The sequence below is a fragment of the Mesoplodon mirus genome (assembly GCF_964341445.2).
Source record: "Mesoplodon mirus genome assembly, chromosome: 4".
In the NCBI taxonomy this organism is placed as follows: Eukaryota; Metazoa; Chordata; class Mammalia; order Artiodactyla; family Ziphiidae; genus Mesoplodon; species Mesoplodon mirus.
In genome coordinates, this window is record NC_138979.1 from 52,847,207 (window position 1) to 52,861,346 (window position 14,140).

Consider the following 14,140-nt stretch of genomic DNA (forward strand, 5'->3'; position numbering starts at 1 on the left):
ATATTCTTGTACGTGCATTTTGACATGGATGGATTTCTTCTGAGGAGCGAGAGTTCAGATGTGGTTTTGATTTACGTTTCCCAGGGCGTTCAGTCATGGAGTAAATTGTGCCTGGGAGTCCACCGTGGGCCAAGCTCTGCACCAGTCCTGGACCGACAGCTGGGGGCAATAGGGAGAGCCGAGGGGTGGGAGGTAGTTATTTTGGATGAGTCTCTAGAGAGGTGACATTTAAGCTAAGACTTGAGGGATGAAAGTTTGCCAGCCAGGTGAGCCACCTGGGCCAGGATCCTCCATGCAGAGAGAAGAACACAAGCAAAAGCTCCGAGGGAGATTACTGCTGGCTCAAGAATGGCCTGGTCAGCACAGAAAAGACCAAATGTTAGCTAGACCGTATCCAAGTTGAGGTAATGGCCTGGGACACTCTCTGTAGGAGGAGGAGGGCTGGGTTTTTGGTTTCACAGAAGCCCCCAGGAGAGGGACGGGTGGGTGGCATGCATCACCTGTCCACAGCTGGCCCTTGGCCTCAGTCTGAAAGGCCCGTGGGCAGTCCACTTAAGGGAAGCCATGGAGTTGGCTGGTTACTCCATGAGTTGTTAGGGCCGTCTGTTTTGGAAACCACTACTACCTGTTGGGTTCCTGGTGTTGAGCCAGTGGCTCATCTTCCTGGACCCCCGTGGTCCAGATTCCCAGCCTGGGAGTTTGCCAGGCATGGATGATAGAGGTATCACCTGTCGGGGATGCTGGGGAAGTCTGCTTAGCCACAGGGGACACTGTTTTTGGGAGAAGAGTGGGGTACTGCAGTAGGCTGAATAATGAGAGAGCCAGCCGCAGGAAATGGCCTTGAGCTGTGGGTGTGGCTCTCGTCAGCTGGTGCAGGCCTCCTGTCCAGGTCCAGGATGATCAAATATAAAGCCAGCTTGGTACGAGGCCCTGGTGGGAATGGGAACCACATGGAGGCTGCAGGCTGGACAGCCTCCCCTGCTGATTGCTCTTTCCCTGTTGCATTGCCTTGTGTCTCATCTTTAATTAAAATGCCCTTGTTAGGAAATCTAGCTCTGGTGAAAAGCTATCCTGACTGCAGAGCAGCGCCCCCACACAAGGAGGAGATTGTGGAAGGAGACGCGCAACAGCTTCAGACTCCCAAGAATTCCCTTTGTGTGTTGTTCAGTTCGGCTGATGGCTGCGACCACAAGAGCCCCGTGGCTCATTGGAGTATTTATTCCCCTTCAGAACAGGGGTGCTCTTGCCTTCCCTCCAGCCCCACGGCTCTGGTAACCCTTTTTTGAGCTTGTATTAATATTTTTCTAGTGTTCCTTTCCACCCTCCAATATTGTTACTGAGTAAAGAAGATAAAAGCCCCTTCTGCATTTAATAAACTAATTAAAACTCTCCTTCTTATGGAAGGAGGCTAAAGCCACCCACTGACATCCCCTTTTTCTGACCCCCTCCTCTGGTGGCGGAGGAATTGTGAGGTGCTCTCTGGTGTTCCCTCTGGATCCCTCCCTTCCACCCTTTCTTTCTTTTAAAAAAAAAAAATCAAATTTCAGTTGTGTGTTTTGAATATGGATGCTGAGAACCAGGGTTATTAATTTACAGGTCCTGTGAGTAATAGCGGTCCCCTTCCGGGGTGGGGGGTGGGGGGCTCTCATGGGTTTTCCCTGCCACTGGGCCCCGTTGCCTCGATCCTCCTCCAGCACCCGATCCTTCTCACTGTGGGCGTTCAATACTTAGTTGCTCAAGAAAAAATGCCTTCCACTTTCCTAATGGTTTTTTCTTTAGTTTTCATACAAACCTTTGTTTCTTTGATACTACTTTCCTTGTAAATGTGAAAATATATAGAAAGTAAGGTTTGATTCACGGGGAGTTTAGTCACCAGGAAGGTACTTTTTATCCTTGTTACTTTTTGGTAATGTGATTTGTGATTTGACTGTATTTTAAGAGTTGTCTATATTTGACTATATTTTAAGAGTTGTCTGTATTTGACTATATTTTAAGTTACACCTGGCTTGGAAGACGTAATTAGCTTCAAGTGTTCTTTAGTCTACCTGGGAACCCAGATACTTTATTTGCAATTAAATAATTAGAAATTTGGTGTTTTGGAGGACCACTTTTATTCTGCTTAGCAGCCAAATATCAAGCATTCTTGGAAGCTCTGATGAAATGCTCATTTTAAATGCAAATTCTTTGCACAGTTAGAAAGAAAATGAAACGTTCTGGCTTCCAGCGCTTACTCTGCATTTTTGCCATTCCTTCTGGTGGCCGAGGGGAGGGCTCATGACTAAATCCTTCAGCATCTTTATTATGATTTCGGATTTGTACTTGCTGAGGGGAAGCCTTGCCCCGAGACATTAACCCTGTGTTGCCATCTGTAGAGTTTTCACTAGTTTTTGTTTTTCCTCTTAAATGATTTTTGGATTTCTTCTCATTTGCTTTATGGGTGATGGATGTACTGGGAAACTTGTGGTGAGTGTTGGTTTGTTGGTTTCTTTGAGGCAAATGAAATGTGTCAAAACCCTTCAGCTTTTTAGCCGAGGTGTGTGCCATTGCTTTTTAGTCTTAGAAGTTCCATGACCCCTCTTTTCTCTGCTGGGTGTCTTCTCCCACTTTTCCCATTAATCCAGCTACTGTGTCCCAGCTTGGGATCTGGAGAATCCTTGGCTTTGAGCACAAAGGAATTCCTAAGGAGCATGATTGGACAAGTGGTTCACTCTTTTGCCCTCTTTGAGAGAGAGAGCAATGATGAACTCATGGAGGCAGTTTAAGATGTTAATCCTCTCCCCTCAGTCAGACAAGTTATATTCATTTTCCCGAAAGTGAGAATTTTACTTGTAAAACAACCCCTGTATTCTGTGGTTTTAGATACCATTGGATTGTGAATGGAGGGGCTCAGCCTCTTGGCTAAGCTCGTCTCTTCCATGGGAGTTGTGTATACAGCTGGAGCCACTAGAGATGGTCTTGGGAATGGGAAGGTGGTCGCATGTTTTCTCTCTTCACAAAACAATGACTTAATACTGAGTCTGCCCCTTAAGCTGGGGTGGTGGGCTGGTTGATGGTTGCCAAGTATTATGAAAATGCAAAAAAACCTTTTAAATCATTGAATGCAGTTGCAGCCATGCTTTTAATTTTATGATAAGACTTTTTTTCTCCCCTTTTGTGCTTAGGCATTTTTGCAAAGCAGAATATAGAATTCAAAATGAAGCTTACATGTCTGTCCTTATTTTACTGACTGCATAGAATGTTTTTATTTATTTAAAAAATATTTTTTTATTTTTAAATTTATTTATTTTTGGCTGTGTTGGGTCTTTGTTGCTGCGCGTGGGCTTTCTCTAGTTGCGGCGAGCGGGGGCTACTCTTCGTTGTGGTGCGCGGGCTTCTCATTACGGTGGCTTCTTGTTGCAGAGCACAGGCTCTAGGTGTGCAGGCTTCAGTAGTTGTGGTGCATGGGCTCAGTAGTTGTGGCTCACGGGTTCTAGAGCACAGGCTCAGTAGTTGTGGTGCACGGGCCTGAGAGAAGCCTGGTGGGAAATGCCCCTGATCAAGCATGTTAGGGTGAGAGACAGTAGCTGTGGGCTTGGCGAGCTGCCATGCTGGAAGGCTCCTGAGTCCAGTGTTGAGGTTGCAAAGTCTCTGAAACAGGCCAACCTCTTTGTTTAGTGACAATGAGCCAGAAACCCAGAAATTCAGGTGCTATGTCCAGACCAAGCAGCCCTCTGGGGAAGAAGCAGGACTCATGACTTCGCCCTAGTATTCTTCTGTATTTTAGGTACGTGTGCTCAACCTCGGCACTGTTCAGTTTGGTTGGGTGATTCTTTGTGTGGGGGCTGTCCTGTGCATTATAGGGTTTTTAGTCCCATTCCTGGCCTCTACCCGCTAGAGAGTAGTAGCACCACCCCCTCCCGCTTAAATTGTGACAGCCAAAAGTGTCTCCAGATACCCCCAAATGTCCCCCTGAGGGGGTAAAATTGCTCCCTGTGGAGAACCATTGCTTTAGATGTATATGATGCTCCTTGGAATTCATAGATAAAACTTTCATGTTGGCATGGCCCCTTTCCCCTTTTGCTTTGAAATGTGAAATACACAGCTAAAGTGTTTTCTCCAGCTCTGACAGTAGATAACACTGGATCCAAGGCCATTTACAGGAAAGAGGTCAGCATGGTTCTGAAATGAACTGCATTGTGTTTGGGACGACACTTTTCCCTTGAGTAGATTTGATCTGGTTTTCATTGTAGATTTTTTAAAAATTTTATTTTATTTAATTTATTTTATCTTTGGCTGCGTTGGGTCTTCGTTGCTGTGGGCAGGCTTTTCTCTGGTTGCGGTGAACGGGGGCTACTCTTTGTTGTAGTGTACAGGCTTCTCATTGCGGTGGCTTCTCTTATTGTGGAGCACAGGCTCTAGGTGCACGGGCTTCAGTAGTTGTGGCACGGGGGCTCAGTAGTTGTGACTTGGCGGCTCTAGAGCTCAGGCTCAGTAGCTCAGTAGTTGTGGCGCAGGGGCTTCGTTGCTCTGCAGCATGTGGGATCTTCCCAGACCAGGGCTCGAACCAGTGTCCTCTGCATCAGCAGGGGGATTCTTAACCACTGTGCCACCAGGGAAGCCCTCGTTTTAGATTTTGAACGCCAATGACTTGTCTTCACTAAGCAGCTTGTACTTTTAATTTTAGCCAATGGGTGTCGATGGGGACAACATGTTCTATGAGTGGGCGAGAAGTCAGAGTATGCCAAAGGCCAAGGAGGTTTTGGCAATCTGAAACCCCTGAAAAATCAGGCTTCCATTTTGTGAACCTTGGGGTAAGCTCAGAAGAGAACACTCACCAACGTAATTAAACCTGCCTGAATACAGTGCAGATGTATGGGCAGATTTTGCAGTGGACCATGACCTTATGAGTTAAGGATTGGCTTTGGGTGCCTATGAATCGTTGGATGCAAAGGGATGAAGAGCCCCAGACAGAGAGGCTGGAGACCTGGGATCTGTACTTGGGGCTGCCCAGACTCTCTTCATCAGGTCATCAGATATTCGGGCAGCAGTTTCCTCCTCATCTGCAAGAGGAAGGGCAGAGCCACGATTCGTGCTTCCTGGGCCGCTGGGAAGTGCAGGGTGGTGAACTTAGCCTGGGTGTATGAAACCCCAGGATAAACCTAAGACTCTTACTGGAGACTTAATTTTACTCAGGAATTTGGAAGACGAGGTATCTTAGCATCATGCACATACTGAATAAGTGGAAAATCTGTATGGTAAGAATTGAAGCTAGGATATAGAACTTGAACAAAATGAACACAATCTCATGCTTGCTGGGAATGGCTTCCCAGTGTTGGTGGCCCACCCTCTTCTGTCTGGTGGAATTCTGGCAGGAGAGTTTGATAAGCCATGGGCCCAGGAATCTCCAAGGTTCCTTCTACATCTAAAATTTCTGGTTGGAATAAAAAAGATAGAACTTTGGTGTAGAATCTTGGGTAAGTTCATACTAATCACCAGAGAGGTCCTTGGGAAGAAAAGACAATAATAATAAAGGTTGTCTAGCCTTTAAGAATTCAGGTACTTCACATTTTCCTTCCTTTCTTTTTGCTTTAAATGGGAAAGCTTTGGCTTCCATTCTGGAGTGTGAGCCTATAACCCAAACTGTAAAAAGGATGGGTATGGTGCTGTTGTGGGACCCTCAGAGTTTAACACTTAAGAGTTTAATTAATCTAAGAAGTATGCCAGAGAAGATAGCGTGCTGTTTGAATTTCTTTGAAATGCCTCTACCTGAATGGTGACAAGGGAGTTGGCCTGTGGGCTCTAGGTAGAAATTAAAACTACTGACCTCCCCTCTCACAGCTGGGATTGACTTAGCTGGGTTAAGGTGGACTATGAGGTCACTCTGTTCATTCAACTTTTGTTGCTGAAATTATTTAATGTTACACAGAAGTTGCTTTTTTGTGTTGATGTTCATGACAGTCCTTTAAAAATGAACGTCAAAGGCTTCAGATGGGACCCACGTCCCCATGCTGTCTGTTTTCTGGAAAGGAAAAAGGCCACTGCAGGGCAGACAAGCAGGAGAACACCCATGAACAAAGCAGTTCTTGAGAAAGCTTTGGCTCCTGTAACCCTTTGTCAACATTACCTTATGCAAGGCCACTTTACTTATGCGAGGCCACTTTACTATATGACATAATAAGGATAGTTTATAATGTTTTCATGAAAGCAGGAGTGGGTGGTAGTGGGTTTTTCTTTGTCTTTTCTTGGCATGTAATTGAAACAGAGCTTGGACCAAATGAGAAACATTTGTGTTAGGTGGAGAAAAGATTCCAGAGGCTTCTCAACTGGGTCAAATACTGCTTCCTTTATTTGGAGCATGTAAGCAGACTTCTCATCTGAGACCAGCATTAAGAACATTGCTATTGGGACTTCCCTGGTGGCGCAGTGGTTAAGAATCCACCTGCCAATGCAGGGTACATGGGTTCGAGCCCTGGTCCAGGAAGATCCCACATGCTGCGGAGCAACTAAGCCCGTGAGCCACAACTACTGAGCCCGCACACCTAGAAACCCGTGCTCCACAACAAGAGAAGCCACCGCGATGAGAAGCCCATGCACTACAATGAAGAGTAGCCCCTGCTTGCTGCAACTAGAGAAAGCCCACGCGCAGCAACAAAGACCCAATGCATCCAAAAAAAAAAAAAAAAAAAAAAAAGAACATTGCCATTTCTATCTGTTCACAAGCAAATGGATTTTCTGACCTAGGGAAGTGTCTGAATTCTAGACCCACATAACACATTCAGTGAATCAGAAGAAAAAGTGTGTGGGTTGATCTGTCTCAAAAGAAATCTGTGCCTTGAGAGTGAGTTTATAAATTCAGTTCCTTTAATAATGCGACTTATCGAGAAGATGTCCTTTATAAAGAACAGTGGGCCTGCGCATTTCGAAGTGGCAGGCTTTTTTGGTAGGTCCCAGAGGAACGAACACTTGAGTTTGCTGAGGAAGTCTAGTTGTTTGGCCCTTGGGAAATAGAGCCTAAACTTATGGCCTAATGTGATTGAGTAGTTGAGTTACTGGAGTATGCCCAAACAACCCCCAAGATCCTCGTTCAGGCTGTTTGTGTGCTTGGTTTGATTCTAGAATTGGCATCCTGAAACCCATAAGAATCCTTAACACTAAGGCATAGGCATTTCACAGATATCCGAGTCTTGACTGTTTGCCAAGAGTCTTCACTGTTGGCACCACCTTTATCTTTGTTCCCTACCTAGCCTTCTTGCCTGCCAGGAACTCGGTCTAGGGAGTGTGAAAGGTACACAGAAGCTAACCCTCTGGTAATGAGGTGTCTCACAGCGGGACAACAGCCTCTGGCATGTACGGGGAAGGAAAGACTAATTTTGATTGGGAGGCTCAGGGGGGTCGTCTTGGAGGCTTGGGGACATGTGATTGGGTTTTGGGGGGAGGTAGATAGATATCAGACGAGGGGGTTGGGCTTTCCTGGAAGGAATGGCTTGGGGACAGACCCCAAAGTAGGTGAGTAGAAGACAGGATGTGTTGGGGTGAGGAGAATCTCAGACACCAGACGCACTCTTGGGACTGGTTTGTGGCTCCAGGGCTGGGGGTGTCTCTGGGCGGCAGCTGAGTCAGGGAGTCTGAGTGTGCGGGACCTCTTTCCACGGTAAGAGATTTGAAGTGCATCCTGGTATCAGTGGAGAACTTGAAGCGCAGCAGAGAAGGGAGAAAGGTGGAAAAGCAGCTCTGCAAGCAGGGCAGGAAGGCACGAGGAAGTGGACAATGCGAGCCTTCCAGTCTAGTTCTCTCTGCTGCTGTCAGACTGATTGATGGGGAAGCCGGGCTGCTCACGTGGGCTGGGCCTCTGGGAAGACTATCGAATGTTTTTTCTTGTGTCTTTATTATAGTCCTGAGTTTTCAAACTCGAATGTGAAATGACTGAGTTATGCTGGACTCAGAGGGAATGGTCCACTCATAGCCGTCCTCCTCCCCAAACTCTATTATTTATCTTAGTTACCTACAAGAGGCCTCTCTAACACATCGTCTTTCTCCCTCTTCCCTCAGGTTCCTTACTATTAATCTACTGGGTGCCCTGTGCAAGGTGCTAGGGGTGCCAGCATAAGAGGGCAGCCCATGCCCTCATGGAGCTCCAGGTTGAGATAGACCAGAGAAGAGATGATCTGGAACTCAATGCAAAGTGCAGGGGTGGGGTCCCTGCAGAGGGAACTGCAGGAGGGCTGTGCACGGGGCGCTGGTTGGGGGCTGTGCACTGGAGAAGACCACCCAGCTGTGGGTGGCGATGCCGGTTATGGCTGGTTCCAAAAAGAGTTCCTACCTTCACATGTGACCTAAGGTTTCTTCCAAACAGCATAGTCTCTAAGTATGGCAGACGTTTGGGGATGTTTTTTGGTTGTTTTTTTTTACTCCGTCCCAACCCTTACCCCAGCACCGCTTCAAAGCAGAACACAGGCTATCTTATTGTGTTGTGGAAGTTATTCAAGGGATCCTTAATCCTTATGTGTCAAGTATTTGCTTATAGAATAAATTAATAATGCCTTGGAATTACTCTTTGGTGTTTTAAAATGCACGTAGGGGCTCTTGGGATGAATTAAAAATGGATTTAAGAGCACTTATGTCTTCATATTTTCCTCTCTCCAAGGGAACCAGAAGTACAACTCTGGTGTATTTGGGGGTGGGGGGCGTCTGCAGAACTTTTTGACCTTAAAAGGTACCACCTCCTTCTCTTCCTCTCCCAGCACTTAGCACAGTGCCTTGGTGTGTAGTAAATCCAGAGCACGCTCACGCTTTTCACCCATCCCTTTAGTCTGCATGCCAGCCCTGCCTGGGTGGCAGGTGTGATAATGCGGGGGAGGCAGCAGGAGGCCTGCGAGTGTGGTCTTTTCCTGCCTGTGTTCTCCAAGGTGTGGGAGAATCGTGAGGACTCTAGGGCCCCAGAGATGCCGGCCTGTTATTGGAGGGTCCACGGTCATTCCTGGTCCAGGCCCTTGATTTAAAGGAGCTAGCTGTTGGACGTAGTGACTAATGCCCCGAGGATAAGGTCTCGAGCCTCACCGAGCACTCCAGCCCCCTCCTTGGCTGAGGAGCCCCCGTCTGCGGGTTGTCTGGGTTAAACATCAAAAAGTTACCTCTGGAATCTGTTTCCTGGCTCGGCCATCCTCCCATGGGTTCCCCTAGGGTGGAAACAGTGACTGTGAATGAGCACTTCAGGTTTGAGAAGGATCCCACTTAGGCACAGGCTCAGTGGGAAAGGGGCATGAGATCATTTTGTTCCCATTTTAGTTGCTGAAACCCTTTGTTTTTCTGGAATTGGCTGGCCTTTACTTTTCCTGAGCGCTGGGCGATAGTTTCCCTGTAAGCTATTGTTTTGAGTCTATCAAGAATGTTGGGCTTGCATGCATGTGTGTGCTCGTGTGCATATTTACACACACACTTTTTTTTTTTTTTTTTTCCGGTACGTGGGCCTCTCACTGTTGTGGCCTCTCCCGTTGCGGAGCACAGGCTCCGGACATGCAGGCTCAGCGGCCATGGCTCACGGGCCCAGCCGCTCCGTGGCATGTGGGATCTTCCTGGACCGGGGCACGAACCCGTGTCCCCTGCATCGGCAGGTGGACTCTCAACCACTGCGCCACCAGGGAAGCCCCCCACACACTTTTTAAATTGCAGACTTGAGCTAGGGGAGGAGCAGAAGAGACATAGCAAGAGATGAGGGACTACAGTATTTCCTTTCTTAGGCACATGCTACTGTGAGTCCGTCCTGCACAGTGTATGGGTGCAGGCTCTCCCAAACCGGGTTAAAATGTTGTTTGATGTCATGGTGTCAATGTTTGGCGGTTGTAAATAAAAAATGATAGCTTTGTCTGCTAGTCACATTACCTCAGAAAAGGGTCTTTTTGGAATGGCATGCTCTTGCTCAAATTATTAGGCAAGGAGTGTACTTTCCTTATTTGGTCAAGATAGTATTGGTAAGTGTGTGGGAAGGGCTAGGAACCGAGATGCACTGCTCATGGCTCCATACCCTGTCCACCTTTTTCTGGCCAGTGGATGTCTTGACCGCTCACTGAATGAGCAGAATTCTCACAAGGAGGGTGGAGTAACGAGGCACCGGAAGGAGAAGACGTAAGGCACCCCGGCCTCTGTATCCAGCGGAGGAAGGAGGTGGCCGGACATTCCTCTGAGTTCTGCACACGTGTCTGGGCTTCGCTTCTTTCTTAGTAGTTCAGGAAGACTTACTGAGATTGTTCACAGTAGCAGAATGTGCCCCAGGAAATAGGCCTGCCAAGCATAGAAGAGGAAAGACCAATGAGTTCGCAGAAACCCAACACCAGCTTTTCCCAGAGTGACAGGCAGCATTGGAGGTCAGCGCGGCCTCAGCCCGGAACACAGGGCTGTCCCAGGGTGTGGACTTTTTTTTTTTTTTTTAAAGCAAGATGTATTTATAGATGGTGCCCCAGGGGCCAGAGCTGGTAACTATTCCCTGACAGGCCCCACCCTCAGACAAGCACTGGGCTCGCCACACAGTTTCACTGCTGTCTTGAGCTGGGTCTGAGATGACAAGTCCTGGAGGTCCTTGTCACTGACCTGAATCTCTCTGTAAGGAAGATTGCTTTAGTCTGTGACATACATAGAGAAGAATATGTGAAATGTATGGGAATAGTTTGAACATCTGGGAAGCCAACAACCAGGCTAAGAAATCAACGTTACGGATATCTTAAATGTCTTAGACTCTCCCCCATCGCCTCAGAGTTGTGATAAGCATCGCAATTTTTCATTTTAACTGAGCCTTGGTACCTAGGTATGCGTTCCTAAACAATGCAGATGTTTGATACTGTTTTCGTTTTGAAAAGCTGAGTACCAAGCACAAACACAGCTTTGGGAAGGTCCCTGTTGAAACTGGCGAGGGCTCCCAGGCGCAGCCTAGGGCTCTAGAACAGTTATTAACATTGCTGGCTGCAGAGTCATACTCTCCACCACAAGAGCTACATGAAGCCAGTTTTCTCGCTGGTCCTTGCCCTTGTGTATCTCTTTGTAAATGGCATTGCCACTCACGACCCTCTTCACCAAGGGCTTGTAGAAAGTTCAGAGAGAAAGATAAAAAGGGACTCCTTATATTAATTAAGCCGGGGTCCTTAACCAGAGGTACAAGAGAGATTTCAGGGGACTCTGAACCCTCTGAAACTGAATCTATTATGTTCTTCTTCTGGGGGAGAGGGTCCATCATATTTCCAGAGGGGTTTATGGACCCTCCTTCCCTGTAAGGATAAGGAAAAATGTGGCCAATATGGTAGGTTGTGTTTTTTTGTTTATTTTTTTAAAATGAATCCTGGGACTGTTAAATTCCTTGAAAAGTGTGAGTCCGCTTGTGTGCGAGTCTGCGCTGGCTTTTTACCTGTGAGCATGCCTAACTTTGGAAAGGGAAAGTTGTGCCCTGGACTGTCCAGGGCAGAATCCTTGACCATTCTGTGGATGGCCTAGCAGGCTTTGCATTTTCTCTGAAAAATGTATCTTTTACTCTTGACCCAGAGTAACTGAAATGCTAAAACGGGGGGAAAAAACTGGAATGGTTGCTGTAGTTTCAAAACAAATGACCTCACTGCCTAAATTCCACTTCATGCAAAAGAAACCCTAACTTTCCCCCTTATAAATAATAATGGACCTTTGGGGAAACAGATCCAAATACCCACTTAGCGCGGGTGGAGGCAGATTTGTCACTGCTGAAGGAAACTCCCTAGAAACAGAATATGACTATTGTTACACCAACTTTGTAGTTACTTCCTAAGAGATGGCAATTTAAATTTATCATGACTGACATTCACTTCTTCAAAGTAGGCGAGTAATTACGCTTTGTATAAGCTGACTTAATGGGAGATACTTTCAGCTTGTTCCAGCAATGTAGGGGAATTTCAGAATTCTCTAGCTGAAGAGTTGAGTCTTATTCCATCTCTGCTCTTTCATGGATGAGTTGATGGAAGACGTGCAAGGTTAGGTGTGATCTGCCCAAGGTTGCATTGATTTGTCAGGGTCACCTGGAACTAGAACCCCAGGGGAAGAGGTAACTATTTACATGATTATGGCTTAAATATATAATTAGATGATGATTCATTAAAAAAAAAATAGCCAGAAGGGTCATTTTCTAAAGACTCAGCATTTTGATCATCCATTTCATTTTAACAAAATGACCAATGACAAGTCTTAGCCCCCCCGTGTCTTTGAAATGTACCACTTCTTGTGGTCTCCAGGCATTTCCCTGGAGGGTTCTGGTCTGTAAACCTGATGTATGGAAAAGGTGCTTTTGTTTTGGTTCTGTGCTGTTTATATCTCATAAATTCAGAATTTTTAGGTCTTGAGGTTTTCCTCCACAGTTTTTAGATTTTTCTTCTTGTACTCAAATGTGAACAGTCCTGAGGTTTTTCTTTCTCTCTTTTTCTTTTGTCTTGAAGAAAACCAGGAGTTTCAGTTTGGCTTTTCAAAGTCCTTGGGGATTAAGGGGAGAGAAATAGGGGAACTATTAAGGTTTGTCTCTTCTCTGTTAAGAGCCAGAATGAATAAGAACAACATTTATTTAGAACCTGAGTTTCTTGAAGGAAGGTAATTTACAGGTAAACTTAAGCTCTTTATAGACTTGATTTTAACATTCCCTTCCTGGACTCGCCATTACATGCTGCTGATTTTGGACAAGGCCTGTCTTTTCTGAGTCTTGGCTTCTCTCATCTGTAAAGGGAGGGGTTGGGCCTGATTATCTCCAAGGGCGCTTTGCAGCCGTACGTCTGGACTCCACACTGGGGGATTTGCAGAGAGGCTGTTCTTTAGCTGCTGCTGGTGACATGGTGCTTCTCTCCCGCCACTGTGGACAGAGGAGTTGCCATCTGTGTCAATGCACAGTGCTCTGAGACCACTGGCTCCGCGTGGCATTTTCCTTTTCTGCTCTCTTTAGAATCTGAAGCCCGTTGGTGTCATTCAACGCTGGGACAATGTTGCTTCCCCACTAACATGGCTACCTGCACTGACTCGTGTCATTTGTCTCTTTTTTTTGCCAGCGTGCTGCTGCAGGGTAACATCTGGACTGGGCTCCCGGACCCTTGGATGTTCGGCTGCCCGCAAGTTCCTGGATCGACTTGGCAAAAACAGTGAGTAATCTCCATGTTTCAACTTTGGAATCCGAGGGCTGGAGGGGTAGTGGCTAGGGAACAAAGTCTAGCTGACGGACCACCTCCCTCTGCAGACCTCCTCTGGCACGCCCACTTTCAGGAGCCTTAGAGATGGCAGCTGTGACTCCAGACACAGCCTTTCTGCCCCAACGGTCATATGGCCGGGGGCCTTCTGAATCTGCCTCCTGAGAGCTGCTTTGTTCCACCACCAGAGCCCAACTTACCAGTCTTGATTCTCTATCCCTGCTGGCCTACAGGCCGAGACTCTTTATGGTGGCAAGTGAAGGTGCTGATCCTCACAGCTGACATCCTCTTCCCCGGGGCCTCCTCATCCATCACACGTGAGCCTCACACCGCCCCTGGTGCGAACCCCTTTTATTTTTTATTTAGTTTTTTGGCTGCACCACGTGGCTTGCGGGATCTTCTCCGACCAGGGATTGAACCTGGGCCACCACAGTGAAAGCCTGGAATCCTAACCACTGGACTCCCAGGGAAGTCTGCAAACCCCCTTTTAGAGAGGCCTCCTCTGACCACCTCTTATAGACCCCTTCCCCCCACCCCCAGGTGTTCTGTCTCTTTCTCTCTCAGGCCCTTGCTTGCACCTTTCTTTGCACTTAACACAGGATAGGCCTCTTCAGTCACTCGGTAGACCACCCATTCATCCGTTCATTCATTCAACAAATATTGATTATCTACTGTGTGCTGGTGGCTAAGGTTGGCACAGTCTGTGCTCTCATGGAACTTCCATGAAGAAAGAAAAAGACCAAGTGAAAACCTAAGTAAATGATCACAGTCCTGTCTGGGTAGACTGCTTTGTTCTAAATACTCTCAAGCACTGGCACCCGGGGATCTAGTTAAACTGCACACCCTGATGGGGTAGGTCTGGGTGGGGCCTGCGAGCCTGTGCTTCTGTCAAGGTCCAGGTGATGCCGAAGCTGCTGGTTTGTAGCTCACACTTGGAGAAGTAAGGTCTAAGGATCCTGATGCCCATGAGACTTGTCCTCGAGTGT

General features: G+C 47.1%; 1 protein-coding gene across 3 annotated transcripts in view; it reads left to right on the forward strand.

Annotated features, from left to right (window-relative positions):
- TLN2 (talin 2) overlaps nucleotides 1–14,140 on the forward strand; it is a 451,691-nt gene that overhangs the window by 72,535 nt on the left and 365,016 nt on the right. For all 3 annotated transcript variants that reach the window (XM_082618383.1, XM_082618385.1, XM_082618384.1), the window contains exon 2: nucleotides 13,020–13,109. The gene's annotated coding sequence lies outside the window, so the exon portion shown is untranslated. The remainder of the gene's footprint in view (nucleotides 1–13,019; nucleotides 13,110–14,140) is intronic.